This window comes from Galeopterus variegatus, unplaced genomic scaffold (genome assembly GCF_000696425.1).
Source record: "Galeopterus variegatus unplaced genomic scaffold, G_variegatus-3.0.2 Scaffold107, whole genome shotgun sequence".
In the NCBI taxonomy this organism is placed as follows: domain Eukaryota; kingdom Metazoa; phylum Chordata; class Mammalia; order Dermoptera; family Cynocephalidae; genus Galeopterus; species Galeopterus variegatus.
The window spans coordinates 706,198-719,217 of record NW_007726218.1 but is presented as its reverse complement, the minus strand read 5'-3'; the positions used below and the strand labels follow the sequence as shown (position 1 = coordinate 719,217).

Sequence of the window (13,020 nt, the reverse complement as noted above, 5' to 3'; positions counted from 1 at the left end):
TTCAGTTTTGATTAGTAGCCTCTGTGTTTTTGTGCTTGAGGAACAATAAGGCTTAATTTGTATATATATATATTTATTTTGAAGGGTTGGATTAAAGACGTAAGCGAAAGGAGCAATAGGCAGCTATGTAGTAGTTGTTTCATTGCTAGGTGCCACTAGACCTGACAGAGTGGCAGATTCTAAGTCACATAACAGAGACTGGAGATGTTGGAAAGATCTTTCATATGCTCCATAGGTAGATGTATGAAAATCTAATAAGAGAGTTTCTTGGAATACTTGAATGTTTGAAAACTGATATGAACAAGACTTCTCTCAGATGATATAATTGAGTCTTAGCATTTGGCCCTGCTATAGTGGTTACAGGAGGTGACCTCTGAAGAATGAGGATTATGGAAATTCTGTCCCAAGGCTTAGAAGATCTCAATGAGGTTACAGAACTTGGCAACATCCCCCTCAAACAGTTATAGTGACTTGGCCAGGATGCACCATTATTTAGAAGGATTGATTATCAATTCACTTGTGGGATTTGTCCCCTGCCCTGCCTCTGTTATATCAAGTACTTATTGAACATCTTTAATGAACCTATTGCTAAGTTAAGTGCTGGCCTGCTCTTGGACACTTCCAATTATTGAAGGTTTGCTAAATGGCACTTGGTTTTAAGTGTTTACTGCAGTCTGGTTGATTAAGATGCCAGTTTGAAAAGAACTTGGTTCATGTTTTAAGATTGTGTTAGGGATAAAAGTAGTAATATATTAAAGTCTTTTGGGCACTTAACAGCTTTGATATTTTCATTTTTAAAATGGTGCATGTTAGAATGAAGCCCTAGTGTATTACTGTACATCACTGATATATCTTGTGGGGACTGATATCATTTAAAGGACTCAGTATTTTAAGTATGCTTCTGTAACTCAGTAATCTCTTGTAATTTTTGTTTTGTAAATTTAAATTTTTTATTTATTTCAGAATTCCTTAGGTTTTAGTGCTGGAGATTTTGGATTTGTCATTTTAAATAAGGAAGAAAGTTATGTGTATGCAAAATCTAGTCTAATGAATTGACAGTGTTTGTTGATTGTTAGTGAAATTTCTTTGTAGTCTAGTTATTTCATTAAGGTTTCACCTAGACAAGTGTGGTCTTTTCTCTTAGCACCCATGTATTGAAGAATAAAGGGGCAGAATGTGTGTTGTTAAAGACCCAGCTGTGATTTTGACAAAGAAAATTTGTGGGGAAATAATGAATGAACAATGTAAGAGACTCTGCACTAAAACTGTATATTACTAAAGTTTATCATCAGTAAAAATGAAATATTTGGGTGTGATCTGTCAGGTACTTTTAAATAAAATAATTAGTATTTATTCAATTTCTTTTAGTTATAAATGTGGAAAAACAAATAGTAGAAGGTGGCTATTATGTGCTGTTCACGTGATGTTTAGCATGTTCTAGTTGAAACTTATTATTTTGATTTTAATGTGTAGTAGCATTCTGTACATTATTTTTGCAATACCTGAGGTATTAGAGCAAACTAAAAGTAAATTATAAACATTTTAATTACTTTCTTCATAATTACATTTTGAAGTAATATAGTTTTAAAATGTAGTTGTCACTAATTTTCTCATTTGTATAAAACTCTCTGAAATGGTTTTCTGTGTGTTTTGTGTTTTTCTCTACAGAAAAAGAAAATTGAAATTCAGAGGTCAACACCATCAATGTATTATTTTTCAGAAAATTAGCAAAGGACTGTGTGGAAGTTTTCTATGAAGGGGTAAAATCTTTTTATATTACTTGTTGTTTTGGAAGTAGATTTAGAATTATTGATCATGCTGTATTCATCATACAGACTTTTTTTTTGCGATTTGTCATATATTTTCTGGTATGTATAAAAATGATACTTTAAAAAAGTAACATCTGTAAAATGGCCACAGTCCTAAGTAGTCATTAAGACTGATTATTGATATAAAAAGGAACAATTTCTCCTGTCACTTCATTTTAATTTTAGTATTAAACAGAATGTCTCGAAGATATAATTAATTTTAAAAGATTCTAATTAAGAAATAATATAAGCTGTAACTCTCTATATGTATGTAATATTTTCTTAATAGTTTTAAAAACACATGTCTGCTAACTCCTCAACACAATAATAGCAAACTTTATCCAACAGCCTATGAAAAAGATTAGACACCATGACCAAGTAGGATTTTTCCCAGAAATGTAAGGATGGTTGAACATAAAATAAATCATTGCAATACATCATGTTAATAGAACAAAGGGGAGAAAAAAAACACATGATCATATCAGTTGATGCAGAAAGGATATATGGCAAAATCTAACACCTTTCGTTATAAAAACACTGAGAAAGCTAGTCATAGAATGGAACTTTCTCAACATTATAGGGCATTTGTGAAAAACTCGTGGCTAACATCATACTTAGTGGTGGCAAACTAAAAGCTTTCTTTTAAGATCAGGAACAAGATAAGGATGCCTGCCTTTACCACTGCTGTTCAACATTATACTAGGAGTTCCAACCAGAGCAGTTAGATTAAAAAAATAAATAAATAAAAGACATCCAAATTGGAAAGGAAGAGCTAAAACTATCTTTATTCACAAATGATATGATCATATATATAGAAAATCCCAAAAAATCCAACAAAAAGCAACTAGAGCTAATAAATGAATTCAGCAGTGTTGCAGGGTACAAGATCAACATACAAAAATCAGTTGTTTCCATACATTTGCAATGAACAATCTGAGGAGGAAAGAAAGAAAATAGTTTCATTTATAATAGCATCTAAAGGAATAAACACCTAGGATAAATTTAGTCAAAGAAGTGAAAGACTTTTACACAGAAAACTAAAACACATTGCCAAAAGAAATTTAAAAATATCTAAATAAAAGGAAATACATTTCTTGTTATTCTGCTTAATATGTGAAACTGTCAGTACTACCCAAAGTGATCTGTAGATTCAAGATAATCCCTATCAAAATTCCAAAACTTTTTTGCAGAAATGGAAAAGCCAGCCCCCAAATTCTTATGGAATTTGAAGGGGCTCAAATAGCTAAAACAAACTTAAAAAAGAAGAACAAAGTCTGGAGACCCATGCTTCCCAATTTCAAAACTTAGTACATTGCTACAGTAATCAAAATAGTGTGGTACTGGCATAAGGATAGACATAGGTACCAATGGAATAGAATTGAGTCAAGGAATCAACCCATAAACATACTCCCATGGCATATTAATTTTGAGAAAGATGCCAAGTTCACTCAGTGGGGAAAACTGTTAAATAAGAAAAAAAAGTAAAAGACATCCAAATTAGAAAGGAAGAAGTAAAATTATCTCTGTATTCACAAATGACCATTTGTCTTTTGAACAAATGATGTTGAGACAACTGGACTTACAGGTGCAAAGAATGAAGTATCCTTACTTTAAACATGTATACAGAATTAAAAAAAAATTTTAACTCAGAATGAATGAAGGACCTAAGTGGATCAAGCATCACAATGAATCAAGAACTAAATCCATAAAACCCTTAGAAGAAGACAGTGATAAATCTTCACGAGCTTGGATTTGGCAATGGATTCTTAAAATATAGCACTAAAAACATGAGCAACAAAAGAAAAATAGATAAATTGGACTTAATCAAAAATTAAAAATTTTGTACACTGGAGTATATTTTGCAACTGAAAAGGCAATCTGCATAATCGAAGATATTTGCAAATCATATATCTAATAGGGAATTGCTATCCATTATATATAAAGAACTTAAACTCAGCAACAAAAAGATAATCCAATTAAAAAACAGACCAGTGCTTTGAATAAATATTTCATCAAAGAAGATATGCAAATAGCCAATAAGCATGTGAAAAAGATGCTGAGCATCATTAGTCATTAGAGAAGTGCAAATGAAAACCATAATGAAATGCCACTTCACACTCACTAGAATGACTATAACCAAAAAGACACACAAGAGCTAGTATTCAAGAAGATGTGGGGAAATTGGAACTCACATTTTGCTGGTGGGACAGTAGAAAATAGTTTGGCAGTTCCTCAAAAAGCTAAACACAGGATTACCATATGACCTGGCAATCCCACTTCTAGGTATATATCTCAAAGAATTGAAAACAGCTACAGAAATAGATAACTCGTATACCAGTTTTCATTGCAGCATTATTCACAATAGACAAGAAGTGGAAAACAATCCAAGTGTCCATTAATAGATGAATGGATAAACAAAATGTGGTATATGCATTTCTTTTTATTTAGCCACAAAAAGGGATGACCTTCTGATACATGGTTGAACCTTGAAAACATGCTAAGTGAAATAAGCCAGACACAAAATGATAACTATTGTTTAATTGCCCTTAAATGAATATGTAGAGAAAGCAATTTCACAGAGTCAGAAAATAGATTAGAAATTACCAAGTGCTGGGGAAATGGGAGAATGGGGAGTTATTAATTAACAGTTATACAGTTTATGTTTGGGGTCATGAAAATGTTTCGGAAATAGAGGTGATTGCTGTGTGACTTTTTGATTATTAGTAATGCCAAGTTGTACATTTACGAATGATTGAAATTGCAAGTTTTAAGTTATTTCTATTTTGCCTAAATAAGAGAAATACACACCTGCTACACAACATTTCGGCAACACAGATATATAATTGAAAATGAGAATCTAAATGACCTAAGTTCTCTGGAGTAACATTGTCCAATAGAACTATTTGCAGTGATATGAATGTTCTATCGCACTGCCAATATGGTAGTCACTAGTCATATATGGCTAACAAGCACTTGAAATGTGGCTAGTGTGGCTGAGGAACTGAGTTTTAAATTTTATATAGTTTTAATTAATTTAAATAGCCATATGTAGCTAGTTGATTTGTAATGGACAGCACATCTCCAGAGATATCTTTACAGATTGCTTCTGCAGGTGTATTAAATGCTTTAAAATTATTTTCTTTAATAATCATATGACATCTCTGATGTTAATTTGGAGATTCCCTAGATATTCGCAAAACCAAATTTGGCAGAATACTAATCTCATTCATGTATTGTTGAGACAGCAGTAAGTTTTCAAATAAGTTGTTTAGAATTAGATCTTATTTCTTAAACAGTGTTGCAGGAATAGTAGATATATGATTTTAATTCCTTTTGATTATAGTTATATTACTAACAAGTAAATGACATATGGAAAAAAACTCAGCTCTGCACAACCTTCACAGTCAAATGAGATGGTCAGTACTGTATCTTTTATTATTTATATTCATTTAGTATCGGTAAGCATTTAATAAGGACTGACATTTTACTAGATACTATACTAGACTCTGGAGAAACCAAAATGAATAAGTCATAGTGCTTGGCTTTATGGAGCTCACTGTCTAGTCAAATGGGAAATTGTTTAGTGGTGGTAACTGTAATAGCTACAGTAGCAGCCTCAGTAAACTGTGAATCTGCCTGGAGAATTTGAGAAAAGCATCTTTTTTAGAGGAATATTTTATTAGTCTTTAAACTTTTTATTATGGAAAATTTCAAACATACAGAAGTAGTGAGAATGACATAATGAATGTCGGTATACCCACTATCTGACTTCAACATTAGGCTATCTAACTTCAACAGTAAGCTATTAACTTCAACAGTAGGCTATCTAACTTCAGCATAGGCTGTCTAACTTCAACAGTAGGCTATCTAACTTCAGCAGTAGTCTAACTTCAGCACAGGCTGTCTAACTTCAGCATAGGCTGTCTTCAGCACAGGCTGTCTAACTTCAACAGTAGGCTATCTAACTTCAGCACAGGCTGTCTGACTTCAGCATAGGCTGTCTTCAGCACAGGCTGTCTAACTTCAACAGTAGGCTATCTAGCTTTAACAGGAGGCTATCTAACTTCAACAGTAGGCTATCTAACTTCAACAGTAGTCTAACTTCAGCGTAGGCTGTCTTATCTGTTTCATCATCTGCTCATTTTACTGCCACAGATTATTTTGAGGCAAACCTCAGGAATTATATAATTTAAGCCATAAAATCGCAATAAGTAAAATAGAAATACTTCTAAAATTATACATATGAGTACTGTGATAAATGAGTAAACAAATGAGTACATACCACAGTACTGTAATACTACCTAAATATTAACATCAATTTCTTCACATGAAATATCAGTGCATTCATAGATATATACCCGTTTTTCCATCTTCCTACCTATTTGTATACACACTTGCAAACACAGTTTCATGATTGCAATAAAATAATTCATCAGTAATTCCTTTATATAATCAAATATCAAGTCAGTATTTCATTTTCCCTGATTATCTCACAATTTTTTTTCTTTTTTCCCAGTTACCAAAACCTCCCTCCCTCACATTTTTTTTTTTTCTTTTGGGGAGAATGAGGAAGAGAAATCAGTTTGGAGGCTTTACAGTAATTCAAGAGCTATCCTGAATATATAAAGAACAAAACCAAAGCACTGGTGGAATTGGCATAGAATTGATTAGTTGTGCATGTTGTATGTATGTTTGGGGGTGGGGGGTTGTTTTCAGTTTTTGAGACAACAAACACCACTTAAGTCTGTAAGAACATCTGCTCCCCTAAGTTCTGAATTTGAATTTTTCAAATTCTGAACACTAATTTTTCCCACTTTTTGTCTACATTAAGTAAATATTTGAATAAAAACATCTGTTCTTGGATATTGTGTCTTCCCTATAAACTTTGTTAATCTAGTATTGTATATGTATATAATGTTCATTTGACACTATGAAATGCATTGCCTAGAAAATGAAACTGCAACTTTTGAAAGAAAATGCCCTCTTAGAAATGCCCTCTAAGATGATGGTCATTAATACTTTTATTATGAAGCTAACCATTCTAAGGTTTGTTAAAGGACTTTCAGTAAGTAGAGGAACTACTCTGTCTTGACAACTACTTTTTTTTCTACCTCAGGGAGGTAATATGGACTTGAATAAGGTCTCGCAAATATTTGTTTTAGAAGATTTTGTTGTTCTTGTGTGGGCATGGTTTTAAAAACATTCAAGCAGTATGGAAGGATATAACCTTAAAAGCAAAGGTTCCCTTATTTATTTTTTGGGTGTCCTTCGAATTTTTGTATATGTGTCTATGAGGGGTCTTCACAAAGTTTATGAAAGGATTCATATTATCTTTTAATTCAACTTTTCCACAAACTTTTTGAAGTACCCTCATATACATGTGGGTATGCACTTGTGTGTGTGTGTATATGTGTGTATATAAGTAAGCGTTTAAGCTTGTGTCTGAGGACAGAGGCAAAGTGAAATAGCCTCTAAACCGAGAAGGAACTTTGAGACTGATAAAATGATGCAGGCAACCCTATACAGTTTATCAAAGAGTTTATTAATGGATAACTTTCATACTGGAAGGACTGGGCACACGGGGAAGGATTGGGCAGATGGTGATCAGATGCTTGCACAGCTGCACTCCACACCACTTAGGGGAGAAATAAGGGAATCTAAAGGCACATGGGATGAAAACAGAAAAGAGCTAAGGGGAAGTTTGTGTAGTTCGTTAATGTGGCTATCTTCCTAATGTCTTATGATCGGTGAGCATTTAACTTAAGGGTATCACTGATGTCAACAGCAAAGCTTTGATCTTTATTTTAAATTAGCCTAGCTTTTCAGCCATTGTATTAACTAAGACCACCTTGCTTCAGATTAATGGATAACTTTCTAGTAAAAAGCTCAAAGGAGGGGGTAATACAAAGGGGAAAGAAAGCTGGAGGGGCCTGAAGATGGAGTCATATGACCTTCATTTCCACAGCTTGTATGTGTATATTTTTTCACCAAATGACTTCAACAGTCTATGTTTTGCAAGTTGTTTTACTTTCACATAATGTATCTTGGCTATTTTAGAGAAAGATTTTAAAAGTTAATACATGGTATCGAGTACTAGGAATCTGTTTGCTTATATTTTATTTTATTTTTAATAATAGCTGTTATTTATTGAGTGTTCCTTGTGTACTAGACAATTTGTGCACATTAATTTTTTAAATAGACTTTAATTTTTAGAACAATTTTTGGTTTACAGAAAAATTGAGTGAAAAGATCAGAGAGTTCTCATGTGACCTCACACCTTTACAACATCTCACTTACCTCCACAGTTTCCCCTCTTATTTTGTTATGACAGAATTTTTTTTTTTTGCTTTTTAAAAAAATTCTTGTTTATATATATTTGCAGAGTACAGAGTTGACTGTCAGTATTTGTGTACTGTATGTGATGATCAAATCAATATTCTTAGCACATTTGTCATTACAGATTGTAATTTTTGTGTTTGCTTATATTTTAAATACATTTTCTTCCTTATCCTTCTTTAAGATTCTTATGTTTGTGAAATGTTTATTTGAGAAACAATAAAATAGGGTTATAATATGAATTAGCAAAACGTACAGTGTATCTATAAAACATGTACAGTATGTTAGGTGTTGGTGTTTTACCTAACAACATATGAAGAGCGTTTTCTGCTATTGAAATAAATTTTAAATAGGTATTCATTGAAATAGGATAGACTATACCAGCTAATTAGTACTTGTCAGACACCAGAAGTTGTTAATAATGGTAAGTCAAGTTTTTCTCGCTTTTAAAATATAACGGTGAGAAGACTGAGGTCGCAATTTACTTTAAATTCTTTCGGGATTTAAAATCCACGAATGCTGATCATTTGAGCATTCTAATTTATCTATTTATTTTAGAGATATAGTATCAAGTTTAAAAGTTGTTACAACCCAAAGGTAAAACTTTTTGTATAAAGCAATGAGTTTTTCTCTTTCAAACTTAAACCTTCCTTCCTAGTTACTTTCTTGTTTTCTTAAGGCTAGTTCTGTATTTTAATACAACAAAAATTCTAAAACACTAAAATGAATCTGAATAAGATTTTAATCCTTGCTTTGGTAGAATAAAGGTACATTTTGCAGAAGTATACATGCTGCAGTTGAACCTTCTTCCATATAAGACATTTTTTTCAGTTTTAGCTTTAATTTTTTAAAGCCAGTTTTAAAATTTAGTATGTGGATATGAAATATTAGGAAAGACTTTTTTCTAAAGTATTCTGAAAGTTTTTTAAAAAATATTTTAGCACAGAAAATTGTCAAAATTATGGCCATTTATTAATACGTTTTTTCTTTCCATGCCTGTAAAATTTATTTCTGAAATTATGAGATATAGGGGATCCTTGTCTTGGTCTACAACTAATTAACTGTAAGTGGTCGTAGACCTCTCATGTATCCTCTTTGGCACTTATTTTCTTATCTAAAAAACTGAAGGTGTTTGATTCCATGATCTCTAAGGTTCTAAGTTCTAAAGTGCTAAGATTCTATGAAGTAAGTTTTGTTGTAGTTGTACAGTTTGTTTTATTTAATATTTATATTATAGTTTACTGTATGTATGTCAGTATTCATATCTGCTTATTTATGTAGTTGTCCAAACACTCGTTGAATATTTTTTGTGTTTTTTTGATAGATATTGGAGTATGGCAGTGAATAAGTTATGGAGCACAGTGTCCAGTAGAGAAGAGTGGAATTAAAAATGGTTACATAATTATTTGATCCCAATATGACGTGTAGTTAAGAATGTTAAATAGCAGAATGCAAAGAGTAGTGAGAAAATAAGCACAGAAGTACTTGGGCCGTGGACTGATGAGAGAATAGCATATGCACAGGCCCTGAGTGAGCCTTCTGGAATGTTTAAAGAATTATGAGAAGGCAAAATACCAGAGTGAATCACATAATATGTGGCTAGTGAGATTAGTGGGTGTGAGATCATGTAGTTATTTGTAGGCCGTTTAAGGATTTTGGTTATTAGTGCTAATATTACTCATATATTACTTCTAATTATGTCCTTGGTAGTACACAACCCAATAGATGCTAATACTCTGAAATCCTTTTTTTTATTAGAGAAACATTTTCTGTCAGTCACTAAATATCAGTGCCATCACATCCCTCGTTTCTCCCTGCACCTTCTTACTCTTTAACAATGTTTAAAATATGATAACTTAACAATTTGTAAGGTTAGTTAGAAAAATCACTTAATGCTTGATAAAGTTAGAGAAATATTTTTCTTTTTGGATTATCAGTTGTTTCGTGTTTTCTGTGCCCTTTTCCTGCTCTTTAGGTATAACAACTTGTTAATTTTTAATGTATTATGTATTAAAAATTAGCAGATTAATACACTAGTCTTGTGGTTTACATTTTTGTTCAGCTGTTGATTTGCTTATTTCACTACTGGTTGCTTTCCTAATTAGGAAATATTAACATGTATAAACTATATTTGCTATTATGCAAATGAATTGGTACAGAGAATTTTAAAAGCCTTTTTTTTATAGCAGTTTTAGGTTCATACCAAAATTGAGAGAAAAGTACAGAGATTTCCCATATACCCCTTGCCCCCACACATCCTTCAGTATTAATCTTCCCCCACCAGGCATATTTGTTGCAATTGATTAACCTGCATTGACACATCATTATTACCTAAAGTCTGTGGTTTACATTAGGGTTCACTCTTGGTGGTGTATATTTTATGGGTTTGGACAAATGTATATTGACATGTATCTACTGTTAAACTATCTTACCAGAATATTTTCACTGCCCTAAAAATCCTCTGGGCTCTGCCTATTCATTCTTTCTTCTCCCTAAGCCCTGGGAAGCCACTGGTCTTTTTACTTTCTCCATAGTTTTTTCTTTTCCAGAATCTAATATAGTTGGAATTATATAGTATGTGGCCCCCTTTTTTTTTTTAGCCTTTTGAGTTAGTTGTAGATTTTTGAAGAACACTTTTGGTTAAGAAGACCTGTACTGATTTCTTTCTTTTTCTCTGAGATGGGTTTGCAGTAAATATTTTCTCTTGGCTAAGCTAAATAGGGAATTGTTTAATGACAAGGGCTCACTCTTTGTAAGGCACTGTGACAGGATAGTATAGACACAAAAGGTAAATGACCCATATACTAATATCTAAGTATCTTGAGTTCAAAAATTTCATTTATACCACATGTGTTTTACTTTTTATAAACATATTAACATTTACCCATATGCATTCAAATCGTTTTCCCTTTTAGTAGCATGGTATTTTCAGACTGCTCGTAAACATATTAACATTTACCCATATGCATTCAAATCGTTTTCCCTTTTAGTAGCATGGTATTTTCAGACTGCTCGTAAACATATTAACATTTACCCATATGCATTCAAATCGTTTTCCCTTTTAGTAGCATGGTATTTTCAGACTGCTCTCCAAACAATTTTTCAACAGATTGAGAAAACACCTACTGTGGTATATCAGAATATACTTAACCACTGAAATGTGTAATTCCCATTTTTGTTTGAATGGCTTCAGTATGCGCTTCTCGGAAGCTTAGGACTTAGAACACTGTATATTAAATCTCATTTTCAATTCCATCTAATGAGTGTTTATAGAAACTAGTTTTTCCTATTATATATTTATCTTTCTTATTCTCTGTGTATTTGAATTTAAAAGCCATTATGATTTGTAAAATCTTGGAAGCTGGATCCTAAGAGCCATTTATTTTTTTCCCTCTTTTGTTTAGATCTGTACTTCAGTTTTTACCAGTGTTAATTAGTTCAACAGCTATTTGTTGACTACTGACTATGAACAGAAGCCTCTGGCAGTGCTTCCTATGGGATATACACATGGACAAGATATTATTTTTAGTTCCAAGGAGTGTAGGGCTTTAAGGGCATTAAAGGCATTAAGAAAAGTGTAAATAACACACAAGATAAAAAATATTAAAATGCTGCATAGGAGAGTTCAGAAGAAGGAAGAATTATTTTTTTCTGGGAGAGGGAAAATCTAAGATGGACTATACCAGGAAGAAGCATTTATAGCATTGGCTTTGAAATATAGATAAGGTCAGTTATATGCAAATGGAAAAAATGTTAGTTATTATTAGTGAGAACTCAGAATAAGGAAAGAATATATGGGGAAAAGCAGTACGCATTATAAGAGAGTTTGATTTGTGTAGTATTGAGTGGAAGTATATGGAGATAAAACAGGCAAGGTCAGTTAGGATGGGATCACCTGAGGGCCTTCAGTGCAATTTGTATATGTATATTCAAATATAGATCCGTGCTTGTAAATTAAAAAACAAATATATATATTTTTTGGTTGCTATTTCCATGTTGTTGAATGTATGCAAGAGGAAGAGTTGTAACTTTTTACCAAATTATATGTAGTTAATATTAGCTTTTGAAAAAGTTTTCTTAAGAAATCTGATGTCATTTTAGTCATTCATTCTTTCCTTAAATTTTTTTCTTCATCATAAAAGAAATACATGGAGGAGGAAAATGGCGGCGCGCCTGGAGCACCAGTGTCGGGAAACAGCGCGATCCTGAGTGCTGTGTGCTCTGATACCAGAGAAGTGACTGCATTTCTAAGAGCAACAAAGGACGAATAAATCTTTCAACAACGATACTACATCGACAAATAAGCGGCAGAGGGTTCGAGGTTTTGGGGCCGACACGGAGAAAGACTCCAGGGGGTTCCCAGGTCCGGCTGCAGGAACAATATTGGCTGCCCACACGGCAAAGGCCAGGAGAGCCAGCGGAGGAACAGCGCAGAGACATCTGAATCACGCTGAAACACGCCAAAAGGCCCACTCGGCGACCTCCGTGAGTCACCCCCAGAAAAATCCCACTTGCGGGGCGAAGCCCGATTATTCCCCGCCCATTACACCAGGCTGGGCGCCCACAACAAAGCTGCCTCCATTTTCTAGGGTGGAGCCAGGCAAGCCCGGAATAGTGAGGGCTGGCCAGTCATCTCTATCTGGCGTGGCTCCCCGCTGGGACGAGCTAATTGCTTACCTTGACGCAGAGCATCCTGGGGCTTGTAGTCCCACTCGGCCCACGGTTCTTAGAAGGGGCCGGCAGCGAGGGAACCCCCCGCCCAGCCTCGGGGGGGGCTGGGATGAGAAGCCCGCCCAGATCGTCTCACCCTCACACCCTAGGCGACAGCTACAGATAAACTCCCTCTTCCCGAGAGGCACATTCCATCTCTGGGGAC

The 13,020-nt window shown here is 33.7% G+C and overlaps 1 protein-coding gene across 1 annotated transcript in view; it reads left to right on the top strand.

The window, feature by feature from the left end:
• The window catches only part of POT1 (protection of telomeres 1), a 112,833-nt gene that overhangs the window by 4,688 nt on the left and 95,125 nt on the right, over positions 1–13,020 (top strand). Inside the window, exon 2 of the mRNA XM_008585723.1 lies at positions 1,669–1,760. The gene's annotated coding sequence lies outside the window, so the exon portion shown is untranslated. The remainder of the gene's footprint in view (positions 1–1,668; positions 1,761–13,020) is intronic.